Here is a 13284-nt window from a genome sequence, read left to right as displayed (position 1 = left end):
GAAGATGCATCACGCTGCCTGGTGGAGCCCAGGGAGGAGCATCATCAAAATGAGGGATGCGAGAAGCTTAATTGATCTTCGAGGAACAGCCCCCAGCTCGTTCCTGTCCTCAGCTCCTTTCTCAGTTACAGTAATCAGTAAGAATAAAACTCTTGATTTTCCATCTGAGCGAGCTCCTACTAATTTTGTTCTGCGTTTTGGAGGAAAGTGTGCAGTATCCAGTGGGAAGACGAAATAAAACACAACAACAACAAAAAAAATCAGGGTCATCCAGAAATTAATCTGAAAATGCTGTTGAATTTTCAAACTAGGGCATGAAATCCTTTGCGCTCTTTCTTCCCCCTTTGTAGCCATCCTTTGGACATCTGGAAGGGCGCTGCAGCTCCGTGTCACGTTGTTGGTTGCTCCACTGAGGCAGAGAGCATCCTGTGCTTGCTGAAATACCAAAGGGCTATTTGCAAGGGCAGCATCCCCAAACGGAGGAGCTGAGGATGTTGGAGGGAAAGGGTGGGCACGTTGACTTCCTTTATCCTAATTAACAGTCAAAGCTTCCGGAATGCATCCCAAAAGCAAGTCAGAGGAGGTTGGGATGGAGGGAGGAGTGAGCAATCCCACTGAAGTCACAGTAGAATCCCAGTGCCCACTGGCGACTCGGACCTGTCAACACTGTGACATGTGAGATCGAGGTCGCAAACCTCAGGAGGAGCATTTTGCACGGCGTGTTCTAGTAGCTGTCATCCAGAGCTGAGGTTTGGGAATAACCATGTGCAGGGTGATGGCAGCATCCCCACAGCTTTTGTTTCTTTAATTGCTAACAGCGAGGCGTTGCCGTTTGCTCGAGGAGAGGGGGAATGCTCGAGTTTGTGTTTTCTCTTCTCCCATTACTTTTACCCGACCTGCTTCTATCTTTGCTGCTGAGCTCTGGAGGATTTTTGTGCTTTCAAAATAGACTTAAGTAGCACCGAGGCAGGAATTTTTTTTTTCTATTTTTTTTTTTTTAAGGCTCATTTAACAGCAAGACAGCGAGAGAGAAATGTCACCAAACATTTGCTTGGTTCTGCCTACGTGTTGATATAGCAGGGCTTTCAGATGGTTGCCCATATGTAGGGAAACACATGTTCTGTTACTCATAGCGGAATCAACAGTGTCTGGAAAAGGCGACTTGTAGCTCTCTTTGCTGCAGAGTGCAAGACAAAATTCATTTTAGGTGGTGAAGAGACTTTCTGTGACAGCAGCAAACTTTGGATAGGGTCTAAACGTGATGTGGGAAGCTGTTGGCATAGAAATATGCCTGCTCCTTGTGGTTGTTCTTCTTTTGCTCTAGCTGTTGTGGCCATAATCCTGCAAACTTGCTTAACTATCACACTGGGGTTAACGGGCTGTTTTGTGCTTGTACTTGGTGGACCAGAGTTTGTGAGTGGTTGCTGGTGGAGATGTCTCCACTTTGTGCAGTGGGAACAAATATCACAGAATCACAGAATGGTTTGGGATGGAGGAGACCTTTAAAGGCCATCTGGTTCAACGCCCCCTGCAGTGGGGGACATCTACAACTCAATCAGGTCGCCAGAGCCCTGTCCAAGCTGACTGATATCCCAGTGTTTCCATCCACCACCTCTCTGGGCAACTTGTGCCAGTGTTGCACCAGCTTCAGCATAAAAAATTACTTCCTTCTGTCTGGCCCGAATCTCTCTTAGTTTAAAACCATTATGTTTTGTCCTAACCCAACCATCTCTGCTAAGAAGTCTGTCTCCACCTTTCTTATAGGACCCTTTTAAGTACTGAAAGGACACTGTAAGTTGTTTCTGGAGCCTTCTCTTCTCCAGGCGGAACAACCCCAACCCTCTCAGCCCGTCCTCACAGGAGAAGTGTTCCAGTCCACTAATAATTTTTGTGGCCCTCCGACGGACCCGTTCCAACATCTCCATGTGCTTTCTGTGCCGAGGGCTCCAGAGCTGGGCACGACGGAGTCCAGGTGGGGTCTCACCAGGGCACAGCAGAGGGAGAATCACTTCCCTAGACTTGTTGGCAACATCTCCCCAAATATCATCTGGAGAGGAGCATCCTTCTCCTACACACTCATGAGTAGGTGCAAAGCACCCACAGGCACTCCCATCCATCAGCTCTGGCACTGTGTCTTGGTTTTGGGGTGGTCAGAGCTTTCCGTTGCAACTTGTGTCTTAGTTTTCCTCCTGAAAACACAGCAGTATCTGTACTGAAGGAGTGCTAGATGCAAAAATCCCTCACCCTTGAGTCTGTTTAGGGTGCCTGTGATTATTTTTCTTGATACAGTGCAAACGGGGAGTGCCTGCGTGATGGTACAAAGCGGAATGGGAAATGCTACTAAAGGTTGATTGTTTCTTTGTGTGGGCACTGCGGGGTTTCAGAGGTCTTGAGAGAAGGGTGTTTTCTGATGCTGGAAATGGCTGCACTCAAGGGAGGTGATTTGAATTTCTCTGGTCCCTCATACATAAATATACGTCAGCCTGGGTGCAGCCAGTGGCAAGGCTTTGGCTCAATCCCCTCTCCCTTTTTTTTTATAGGATGCTTCTGTTATCTTTTGAGATGGAAGGTGCCCCAGAAATGTAAACCACCAATGAGCCGTACTCCTTTTAATGTAAAATTGTAATAATAAATACTATCCCGCTGTTCCCCTCATCCCTCAGGGTCACAAAGCACTCCATAAATTGCACTCCAGCCATTTGCATTCCAGCTGTTGTGAGTACTGAGATACGGCCGTGCGTGGGAATAGAAGAAATACTATCACTGGGGCCATTGCTTATGTTACCCACAGGTTAATGCAAGTGGTTCGTATTTCCCTTCACTCCCCCTTACCTCACTCTCTGATCTGCGTTGATTCGGAGGCTGAGTTCAGCCTGCAGCAGCGGCTTATGGCTTTGTTTCCGCTGAGTCTTTGTAATACCACCTGGCATAGTGGCCATCCACGTCCCTCCAGCGGGGGCGAAGTTGTTGACCTGGCCTTTGCTCGTGAAAGGCTTGATGAAGTCCTGGGTGTTTACTCATCCTACAAATCAGACAGCATCGTATTTTTTTGCCCCCCTTGCTTCGCTGCCCTTTGCCACGGATCTAAAACCAGTGCCTGGCCCAATGCGATCCTCAGATTTCTGTTTGGCAGGCTGTGCTCGCCTCCCTCCTCGGCTTGGGTCTTTACTTATTGAGGAGAGGTCTCAGCCATCACTAAATTATGTTTCTCTTCTGTCAGCCACACCTCCTCCCTATCCAGCATCCTTTCAGAAGATGAGTGTTTTGGAAGGAGGGACGAGTGTTTGTGAGGTCTGATATTTCTCCGTGGGGACCTCCTACCTCTCTAGGACATCCTCTAGCTGTCTGGTTGCCCTTGCTTCCTTGTCCTCACACTTTTGGCCAAGGAGGGAACATAAGCCAGTAGGTCAGATGCTGTCCTGGCCCCTATGTAGCAGCCTGATTTCTCCAAGAGAAAATGATTCTGTAATTTCATTAGACCCTTTCATAGTACTGAACCATCAATGTTTTTGAATTACAGAGTGATTTGGACTGGAAAGGACAGTTAAAGGTACCTCCATCCCAACCCTCCCGCAATGAGCAGGGACATCAGGATGCTGAGAGCACCATTCAACTTGACCTTGAGAGTTTCCAGGGATGGGGTATTTACCACCTCTCTGGGTTTTCTTTTGTCCTTTGAAAAGGACTTAAAGACGTAGTTGAGGTTCAGCTGCAGATTGTCCTCCACACTCTTGTTTGTTGGGGCACAGCCAGGAGCAGTATCCAAATTGTCCAAATTCAGACCGGGATCCTATGGGCTGGGAGCAGCCTGGGGGACCACAACCTCCATCATGAAGGTCCAGTCCAGCAGCCTGGGTTATTTTAAATCAGGTGAGTGGAAAAGCCCACCGAGATAAATGCTCAGGTAATCACATGGATGCAAACCATGCGACCACCTTATGTCGTCAAAGCAATTTGAAAATCAATTTGATGTCTGGCAGGGAGGCAGACACATCATGTCCCTTTGGTGTTCATTAGCATTCAGGTGGCAGCGCTCTGCCGAAACTGCTTTTTCTGGGAAAGCCATTAAAAGAAAATAAATTAAAGGAGGGGAAAAAAAAATTAAAATTAAGCATTAACCATAATTTCCTCTCGTTAAAGGTAACAACAGCCCCAGCGCCAGTCTCTAAAACGTCTGGTTGATGGGTTTCCAAGCAGAGTGCACACCACAGAAGTGAAGTGATGATCAAATAAGAAAGCAATTGAGGCTCCCCCCTCATTTTTAACAAAGGCAGGAACGGGGCCAGTGGCAGAGTGGTTTAGCTGAGCAGTTAGAAAATTGGAGGTCAAAGCCTGACATGGCTATTGATGAATCAGAGGGTGATGGAAGAAGAGTACCAGACATTACGAGTGGGCTGCAGGGACTGAAACATGAAGCAAGATTAAAAGAAGTTAAGTACCTGGAGGTGGTGTGGCTGCATGGCAGCAAGGCGGATGGTAATTACAGTCGTTATGTGCTGCAGACTGGAGAGAGACGAAGGGAGAGAGGAACAGAGTGGGGTAAAATAGGCGTAAGGCAGAGGAAGTGGGTGAATTTTAGCCTTTTCCATACAGACGCTGTGTTTGGCCAGGTGGTGTGGTACATCACCTGCTGGTCGTCTATTTTTGACCACCTCTTCTTGAGTTATTCTGCTTTACACCCTGATGTTTCCAATTACTGCTGCAGGTCGTTAGGGAAGGGCTGGATTCTGCTTTGCCAACAAAGGATGGTCCTTTTTAAGACAATCTCCAGTACGTTCTGTGGTAAAGCATCATCATGGTCATCAGGTTCAAAGCTTGAAGGAGAAAATCCTTTGAAGAATTGGTCAGCCCTTGACAGCACATACCATGCTGGGCTTACTGGCCAAGGTATTAGGATGAAGCTGGCTCAGAGCTGGTAGCGGCTCTTAGGAAAGGGTTTCTGCTGGGGATGGTAAAGCTCACATTGCAGCCTTTTTTTGCAGTGGTATCAATTACTAGCTCTAGTTTGATGAGATAGCTCGTTTTCATGAAGACTTTATGAGCTTCATAACTTCCTATTATCGTGCCTCTCTTTGAAACTAGAGTGGGAATGATGCCCTGGGCAGGTGATGTACTGAAAAATGTAGATGCAGAGACTTACACATATTTTATTAAGCTTGGTTCTTTATAAAGCCAAGCTCCAAAGGTATCCCTAACCACTGCAACTGCAAAATTACCTCTGTGGATCCAAGCCTAGCAGCACCTTCCGGAGTCTGCAGGTAGCCTGAGGTAGTAAAAGAAAGGATGAACTCTCCTTCCTCTTACTCAGCACTTCGGGGAGCTTGGCTTGGTGGCTTTGCCTTGATTGGTCTAGGCTAACGTTTCTTGATAGTGATATCAGTAGCTGAAGTGGCAACAGGAATGGATTGTACCTCCCGAAGCCTTTTAGCATCATGCTTTTCCGTGTTTGCATTGATTGCATGTTCAATTGATTGATTGAATCCGTGATTGCATGTGCCATTTTATAGCCTGGCTTCCAAAGAAACAAATCTGACCTGGCTCTTTCTCTCTTTGCATATCGCTCTCTCTGGTAATTCTTGAATGATCTGGTGGCTGAGGGTCAAATTTGATGGAGGGCTGGCAAGAGTTTGAAACACCTGTGTTTTCTGAGACGAAATGTCTTGCTGGAGACCCTACTAAAGACCTGAGTGAGGAAACACCTTCAGTAGTGTTAGACACTGGTGGATCTGAAGGTGGTAGAGCCATTGGAGGTGTTGCCACTAGACTGCAAAAGATTTCTAGCTGGATGCTTGTAACTAATTAGTCCTAAGGGTGCCGGTGGTCTCTGTGCAGCCAGACACTCCTAGGATAAATCCTGGACCTAATTCCAAGCTGTGTGGCCTCTCATGTAGTCATACAGCTTCTGCAGAGCAGGGACAAGCAGCCAGACTGATGTTTGGTTGATTGTACCTTTTGCACATGTCTGAGCCAGGCAGACATGGGTCTTGAATCAGATAAGAACCAAACCAAACCAAGAACTTGTTCATTAGACATGCCCAAGGGCTGCTTGGGTTGATGGAAAAGCTGAGCAGAGCTTAATGGGAGCACAAAAAGCGCATGGGAGAGCAATGGAGACAATCAGAGGCGATGCGTATAAGGTGTTGCTCGTGTTCTTGTAGGCTTGAAGGGGGCAGATAAGCCAGCATCACTTTGCACGAGAAGGAAAGATATCAATATGAAGCTCACAAGCTTTTATCTTTAAGGCTGTCAGTGCCAGAGCAACCACAGCAGGATGCCGTGCTGGGATGTTTTGTGTCCAGCTGTGGTCCAGCATACATTTCTCGCACGTTTACTTTACATCAGGCGATTTTGTGGCGAATGAGATACCGTTTGCTTGTGGCAATCTCACTATCCGCCACTTGGGGCTTGACTGTCCCCCACAGCTGATACAGACCCCGTCTATCAGTGCTGATGGGTGGAAGGGGCGTTGTATGCCTGTGTGCTTTGAAACCCATATCAACTCACTGCTGGACCAAGCCAGATGTCTCCAGTGCTGCAGTGCACGCTGGGCAGTGATGCAGAGTGTGGCAGTGCTGGTGCCTTCCTCCTAGAAATTATTTCCCAGTGCCTTCTCTGGCCACAGCTGGTGACATAGCGGTAAAGCACAGCTGCCTTTTCCTCCTGTCCGAGGGTAGCAGGTGAGGGTGAGTAGACTGCAGGTCTCACAGCAAAGCTTCAGCAAGGGTGTCACCTCCTTTCTGCATCCTCCTCCCTAACCACTCCATCCCGTTGCGTGGTAACAGGGTTTTTGCCTCCCTGCTTTCTTCTCCTTTAACCCCTACTCACCACGACTGTCCTCACCTCCTTGCTTGCAGAGGAGCAAGTGATGCGCAACTTTTTGGCTGCTTTTTTTTATTGACCCGGGGTAGGTGGGAAAGAGGCAAAAAAAGGAGGAAGGGGTAGGGAAATTATCACAATTGTTGGGGTGATTGCTGGGGTCCCTGCTGCTCCTCCGAGGAAAGAGGGAGACACCAGCACAGCAAACTCCAGCCAGCACCCCTGCAGCATCTTGCTTTGCCCTGGTGAGGAGGTAAGTAGAGTTTAATGAGTGTTATACCAATACAGAAAAACATACTTAAGGCAGAAGCAAACTGACCGTGAGGTTGAATAAAAATTTTATGTGCCATCTCTTTTTCTTTCTCCCTCTTTTACACCTCAGTAGCATGCGTTGATGTTGTCTGGGTGGGTCTGATCTCAGCTCTCGGGTCATTTTATGACCGTTCTTGCTGTTTTCATGGGAGTCAAGTGATTTATGTGCATCTTTGTAGATCTGGGCCTTTCGATATCTAAGCGCACACCCACACATGCCACCAAGGCAGGTTCTTATAACCCCTGCGTAGAAAAATATTTCCTTTTCTTCGCATCAGCTGGAATCTCTCAGAGGGCTGATGGCATGAAGTGCCTGACTCCCACCCGAGTAAATAAGAAATGGGCGCATTATCCTTTCTGAGAACCTTTTTGCAGAACTGCTTGCTGCGCGTGTCTGCTGATGGCAGGTTGCAGGGGGAGTGGAGGCATTTTGTTGGTGGCTGTGCTTGCCAGTTGGCTTTGGGATGTCCAGACATTACTCTGGACCCCTGGGGACCCCTGCAGATAAAATCTCCCAGCCAGTGCTTTATAGAGCTAGGCTGGTTTGTGGTGCTTGATGCAGGGCTGCTGAGGTCCATCCCTGCTTTCCTGGATAGCTGATTCTCCCCAGGGTGGCTTCTGGGCTCAGGGGTCATTTTGGGTAGCCTGGTGCTGAGATGGCAGCTCCGGATCCCCACCCTGCTGCCCTCAAGGGTTGCATCTCCCCTGGAGGAGATTTGCATCACAGTGGTGATGTTGGGATCCGTTGTGCTCCAGGGCTGGGCTCCTGGTCTTCAGCAGTGGGGTCCCCTTTTGCTGAGCATGGTCTGATGGTCCTGGTTTGGTATCTGAGCTTGAAGATTTAGGAGCAGCGTGTGGCTCCGGGGTGTTGTGTCACTGCGGGTTACACCAAGGGATGGTACGTGTGGATACCAGGAGGAGAATCGTATTTAAAGTGTTTTGAAGCCAAGGGGATAGAGGGGAGGAATAAAATAAAAATAAGAGACTGTTTTCTCCCCCCCCCGCCCCAGCAAAGCAGCATTAATGAAATTCTGCAGAGGGCAGAGGGAGCAGGCCAGCACAGTCAGCAAAAAACGAATCTGGACGACTGTAACATAAATATCGAGGGGAATGGAGGAAGCTGGGGACACTGCCCTGCCCTGTGCCATGCCAAGCATTGCAATTTAAGACTGCAGTGTCCTAGTTAGGAGAGCAGCCATCTGCACATGTGCGCACATGGATGTGCACACTCGTAAAATCATAGAGCTATTTGGGTTGCGAGGGATCTTTAAAGGCCATCTGGTCCAACCCCCCTGCAATGAGCAGGGGGACATCTTCAGCTCATTCAGGTGGCTCGGAGCCCCGTCTAACCTGACCTTGGATGTTTCCAGGGATGGGGTGTCTATAACCTTACTGGGAAACTCATATCGGTGAAACCTGCCCCTGATCAGGCAATGGTCTTGCTGCCTCTGATGTCCCAGGCTGCCGTATTCCTCCGTGTCATCTTCTCCCACATTCTATTTTGGGAACTGCTGCAGATGCAGTGATGCTATGGCTTTGCTGTGGCTTAGACTTGGAGAAGGACGGCTGTTTTTTTTTCACTGAAGCCATCTGGTGCATAGGGATCACAGGTGCAAGCTGCAAAATTGAGAACCATATGTCCAGAGCCTCTGAGCTCAGGGATATCTGGATGGAAGGTTTTGGGTTCTGCCTTGAATTTCTGATTGAAGGAAACCTTGAATCCTGGGGGCTCCTCTTCCAGGAAGCTGAGGCTCCCAGTTTGAAATGTGCACAACATCTGTGGAGCACACAGACTGCCTGGGGCTCTTGTTGCCTTTACACCACTTCTGCTGAAGGACACATGCCCTGATCCAACTGGTGAGAGATGCCATTCCAGTCTGGATCTGTGCTAGGATTCACTTGCAAATGCAGAGATTGGGTGCAGTCCCAAGGGAATGAAGTGTTCTGGCTCCAGCTTCGCTTTGAGGTTCTGGGAAACATCATCGTGAAGGCTCAGTGTTCCATTTAAGGTGAAGGCGATCTGCACCAGTACGCCCAAGGCAGTGTGGGCAGAAGGCAGAGAAGCAAAAACCCTTGTTGAGACCCTTGTAGCTGCCCTGGTTCATGAGCATGAACTGGTTCTCCTCTTCTCAGGGTGCTTGGATCCAGGCTATACAAGCTCTCAGAGTCTTTTCTGTTGCCGAGGAGGCTTGGGAACTGCTATTCCCGGTCCATTTTTATTCACTGATGCTTTCAGTTTTATTAGTACCTGAATATCCAGCAAGGTCCATCTTAACCATTTCATCTGGCCTCTGTTGATGCTACTGGAATAGTAGTGGCCCATGTGCCATTTGCTGAATGCTCTGAACCATTCCAGCTCTTAGTGACAAACTACAACCAGATGGAGATATTAAGGTAGAATTAACTCGCTTAATTACCTAGGGATTACCTAAGGTAGGAGGCTGAGGAAGAGCTCGTGCTGAGCAAGCATGGAGGCCAAAAGGGTGTGGGAGGCTTAAGAAGAGGCTAAAAAACAGAGGAAAGAAAGAAATTATCTTTTTTTTTCTTCATGGCTACCAGGCAAATCCTACAGAGATTCGCATTAGTACCTGAGCTGATCAACAGATAAATAAATTATCTAGAAACAAGTCACCAGGCAGATGGCAATATTTACCAGTTTTAGTGAATTATTTCAGGTGGGGAAGGATCTCAGCATCACTTTGGATATTTCTTTGAAATACCAGCTCGAATCTCAGTCGATGTCAGAAAGGCAAATTGAATATTAGGAGTTGATAAGGTGAAGGTTGAGAAGACAAAGAGAACATGAGACATGTGGCCGGATTTCATGGTGCTCGAATATCTTGGCCAATGTGTGCCCCAATGTAGAAGGAAGTAGGAAGAGAGGCTCAATGGGTGAGGTCTCTTAAGGCTGTAAAATATTTGTCCTTAGAGGTTTCATACAGACAGAAATATCAAACCAGGACTGGTGTGGGGAAGGGGAACAGGAAATGGTTGATTCATTGTCTCTTTTATAACCCCAAAATGAATGGCTGTGAAACGAAATTATTTGGCAGCAGGTTTAAAGCAAACAAAAGGAAATAGGTTTTCACACAGGGTGTTATTAAATTTGGGATCTCGTTGGCACAAAGTATTTTGGAGGCCTAAGGTATAAAAGGGTTTGAAAAGCAATTAGATGAATTCAAGGCTCATGGGAGCTGGTAGCTCTAGGATTCTGGTGCAACGTTCAGCCTGAGAACCTCTCACAGGTAGATGGATGATCAGCGTCTGGCAGGCGGAATGAATCATAGAATCCCTAGGCTGGAAAAGACCTTTGAGATCAGCAAGTCCAAACTGTCCCTGTCCACTACTAAATCATATCCCCAAGCATCTCTTCTGACCGTCTTTTAAACCCCTCCAGAGATGGGGACTCCACCACCTCCCTGGGCAGCCTCTGCCAGGGCCCGAGAACCCTTTCAATGAGGAAGTTTTTCCTAATGTCCAATCTGAACCCGCCCTGGCGCAGCAGGAAGCAGGAATGCATCTCGGTATGTTCATACCTTCTCGTACACTTCTCCTGCGTATCATAGAATCATGGAATCACAGAATGACCTGAGTTGGAAGGGACCACCAGGATCATCAAGTCCAACTCCTGTCTGTGAATAGGACAATCCCAGCATTCACACCATGTGTCTGAGGGTCCAAATGCTTCTGGAATATCGTCAGGTTTGGCTTCCTGGGGAAGTGCTTCCCCACCCTCTGGGTGAAGAACCTTTTCCTAACGTCCAACCTAAATCTCCCATGGCACATCTTCCTGCCATTCTCTCTGGTCCTATCACTGGTCACCAGAGAGAAGAGCTCAGAGGCTTCTCCTCCTCCTTCCCTATCTCATGTGAGCCGCTGTTAAAATCGCGATAAGGGGTTAGACAGCCCTTTCTGAAGGTGTATCTTCCAGTGGTGCAAATCTGAGTTGATATCTTGTGGTCTCATGTGGATTACCCATCTCTTTATATAGTCCTGCAGTGGGACCCAGTCCTTCAGGTGGTCCCTTGTGTTCCCTAAGTTCATGTAGCTCTGGTGAATACCTGCTAAGGCTCTGAGGCCCATCACTTACGACTATTCCCTGTCTCCTGCTCAGCTTTCTAAACTCTCCATTCATCTGAGCTTGCTGCTCATCTTCTCTTATTTCTCCTGGAGACCACAGAACACATGGTCTAGGAGAAGGAAAGGCTGGCTGACAAGTGACCATCTGAGCTTGAATACAGCTACCACTGGACTCCATGAAGCATTTTGCTTGTCTCTGGTACTTAGTGCCCTTCTGCAAGCTGGAGGCGAGCAAGAGGTTTGACCTTAAGAGGGGAAGGGGTTTCTGAGGGCATTCGCCATTGTTCTGGTGCTTTCATTTTTGTGTTATTAAAAAAAATAAAATACCAAAGAGCATTTTTGCCAATGTGCATTTGCTGTTCCATTCACTGGAAGCAGAATTAGCTCAACTGCTGGATGTATTTGAAGCCCCTGCCAACCTCAAAGGACCTCATTCAGTACCCACTTTGTTTCAACAATTAGGAAGACGAAAGAGCATCTGGCATGCAAATTGTATGCTAGAACAAATGCCCAATGTGAGGTCCTGCACTGGCAAGCAACAGTTCAAAACAAACAAATAAAAGTATCGCTTTCAGTCAAGAGATCTGCTGTTGGGCTGTCTCCAAATGTCTGTATATTGACACAATATGGATTTTTCTCATCATGTCCCTGCAGAGCTGTCCTGTGTGACAAGAAGAGCTGCTTTGTCACGTGCGTTGTTGGTTGACTGCCAACATCTGGTCACATCTGGTGTAGCTATCTAAGATGCCATGTCTTGGTTGTTATTGGAACGTGGTGCAACCTTGTGCTAAAGCCAAATCCTCATCCACTCATCGTTACAGGTTGCCCAGAGAAGTTGTGGCTGCCCCATCCCTGGAGGTGTTCAAGGCCAGGTTGATTTGGGCTCTGAGCAACCTGATCCGGTGGTGTCCCTGCTGATGGCAGAGGGGTGGAACTGAATGATCTTTAAGGTCCCTTCCAACCCAAACCATTCTGTGGTTCTGTGATCCACCAGCTTGTGCTAAGCAACTCTTGCAATCAACTCCGGAGCATTTTGGAAGGGAGAGGTTGGATGAAGGTGTGAGACACAATGCCAAAGGCTGATGTTCTTAAGTTCGTGTTATGGCTTCTTCTTTACTGCTGGTTAAGTGTGAGGTCTTGAACAGGGCCCTCTTCAGGAGAAGGAGAGATCCCAGATCACTGCTCAGCTTGAAAACGCAGGGTGGAGAGGAAAAATAGCTTTCCTCTCTGGTCTTCTGAGGTAGGAAATGATGCTGACAGGGTGGGAAGCCGCAGCAGCGTGCTGTCTTTCTGCAGAGGACCTCCTTGTCCCCTGATGAGAGGTGCGGGAAGGATGGCAGTCCCTACCCATGGAAAATGTGAGAAGAAATATTGTCAGTGTTTTCTTAAAATGCGTGAAAAAACTAGACTTTGTGGTCAATATTTGCTGAAGCATCAGTGAAAGGGAGCAGATGTCTTTCCTGGAAGTGGAGATTGGTTTTCACGGGAGGGTGTGGGTGAGGTTGATTCTTTCATATTTCATTGTCTAAGGCAGGGTTAACTCAGCAACGCTGGAGTGTTGGATCCTCATGGCAGGGTTCTGGTGGGTTGTCCTGCTGGAGGTGTTACGACTGCCGAGGGAATGACCCTTTTGATGGAATGAAGAAAAAATGAGTGGATGAGTAACCTGGTAATTCTGTAGATAATAGCTCAGGAAGCAAATGATTGATTTCTTCTCTTCAGGGTTTTCAGGCACTCTTCTGCACTCAGCTTTGCTGAAAAGTTAAAGGGTAAATACTAAGAAAGGTGAAATTTCCCATTCTTTCCTCCAAGGTTTTTCCTCAAAGCTTGCTTAAGGATCCTTGGAAGGTCAGTGGCAGCTTCTGTTGTGGTGTGATGGACTTATTTCCCTTTTCCCAACGATGTCCCCATAGATAACCCTGGCTCTAGACCCTTCTGTCACGGTACAGCTGTGCGAGTGGCAAAGTGCAGATGCTAATTTTTATGGGCTGGCCAAACCTTCTGCTGTCCCTGCGCTTTGGCAAAGGAGGCAGCAATTCCGCGTGTGACATCTGCCGCGGTGCCCAGGCGCTTGGC

General features: G+C 47.8%; 1 protein-coding gene across 2 annotated transcripts in view; it reads left to right on the top strand.

Annotated features, from left to right (window-relative positions):
* ZBTB7C (zinc finger and BTB domain containing 7C) overlaps window positions 1-13284 on the top strand; it is a 164617-nt gene that overhangs the window by 41566 nt on the left and 109767 nt on the right. The window lies entirely within an intron of this gene.

Source organism: Cuculus canorus, chromosome Z (genome assembly GCF_017976375.1).
Source record: "Cuculus canorus isolate bCucCan1 chromosome Z, bCucCan1.pri, whole genome shotgun sequence".
Classification (NCBI taxonomy): domain Eukaryota; kingdom Metazoa; phylum Chordata; class Aves; order Cuculiformes; family Cuculidae; genus Cuculus; species Cuculus canorus.
Note: the sequence above shows the minus strand (reverse complement) of the source record. Positions and strands in the feature narration are given on the sequence as shown.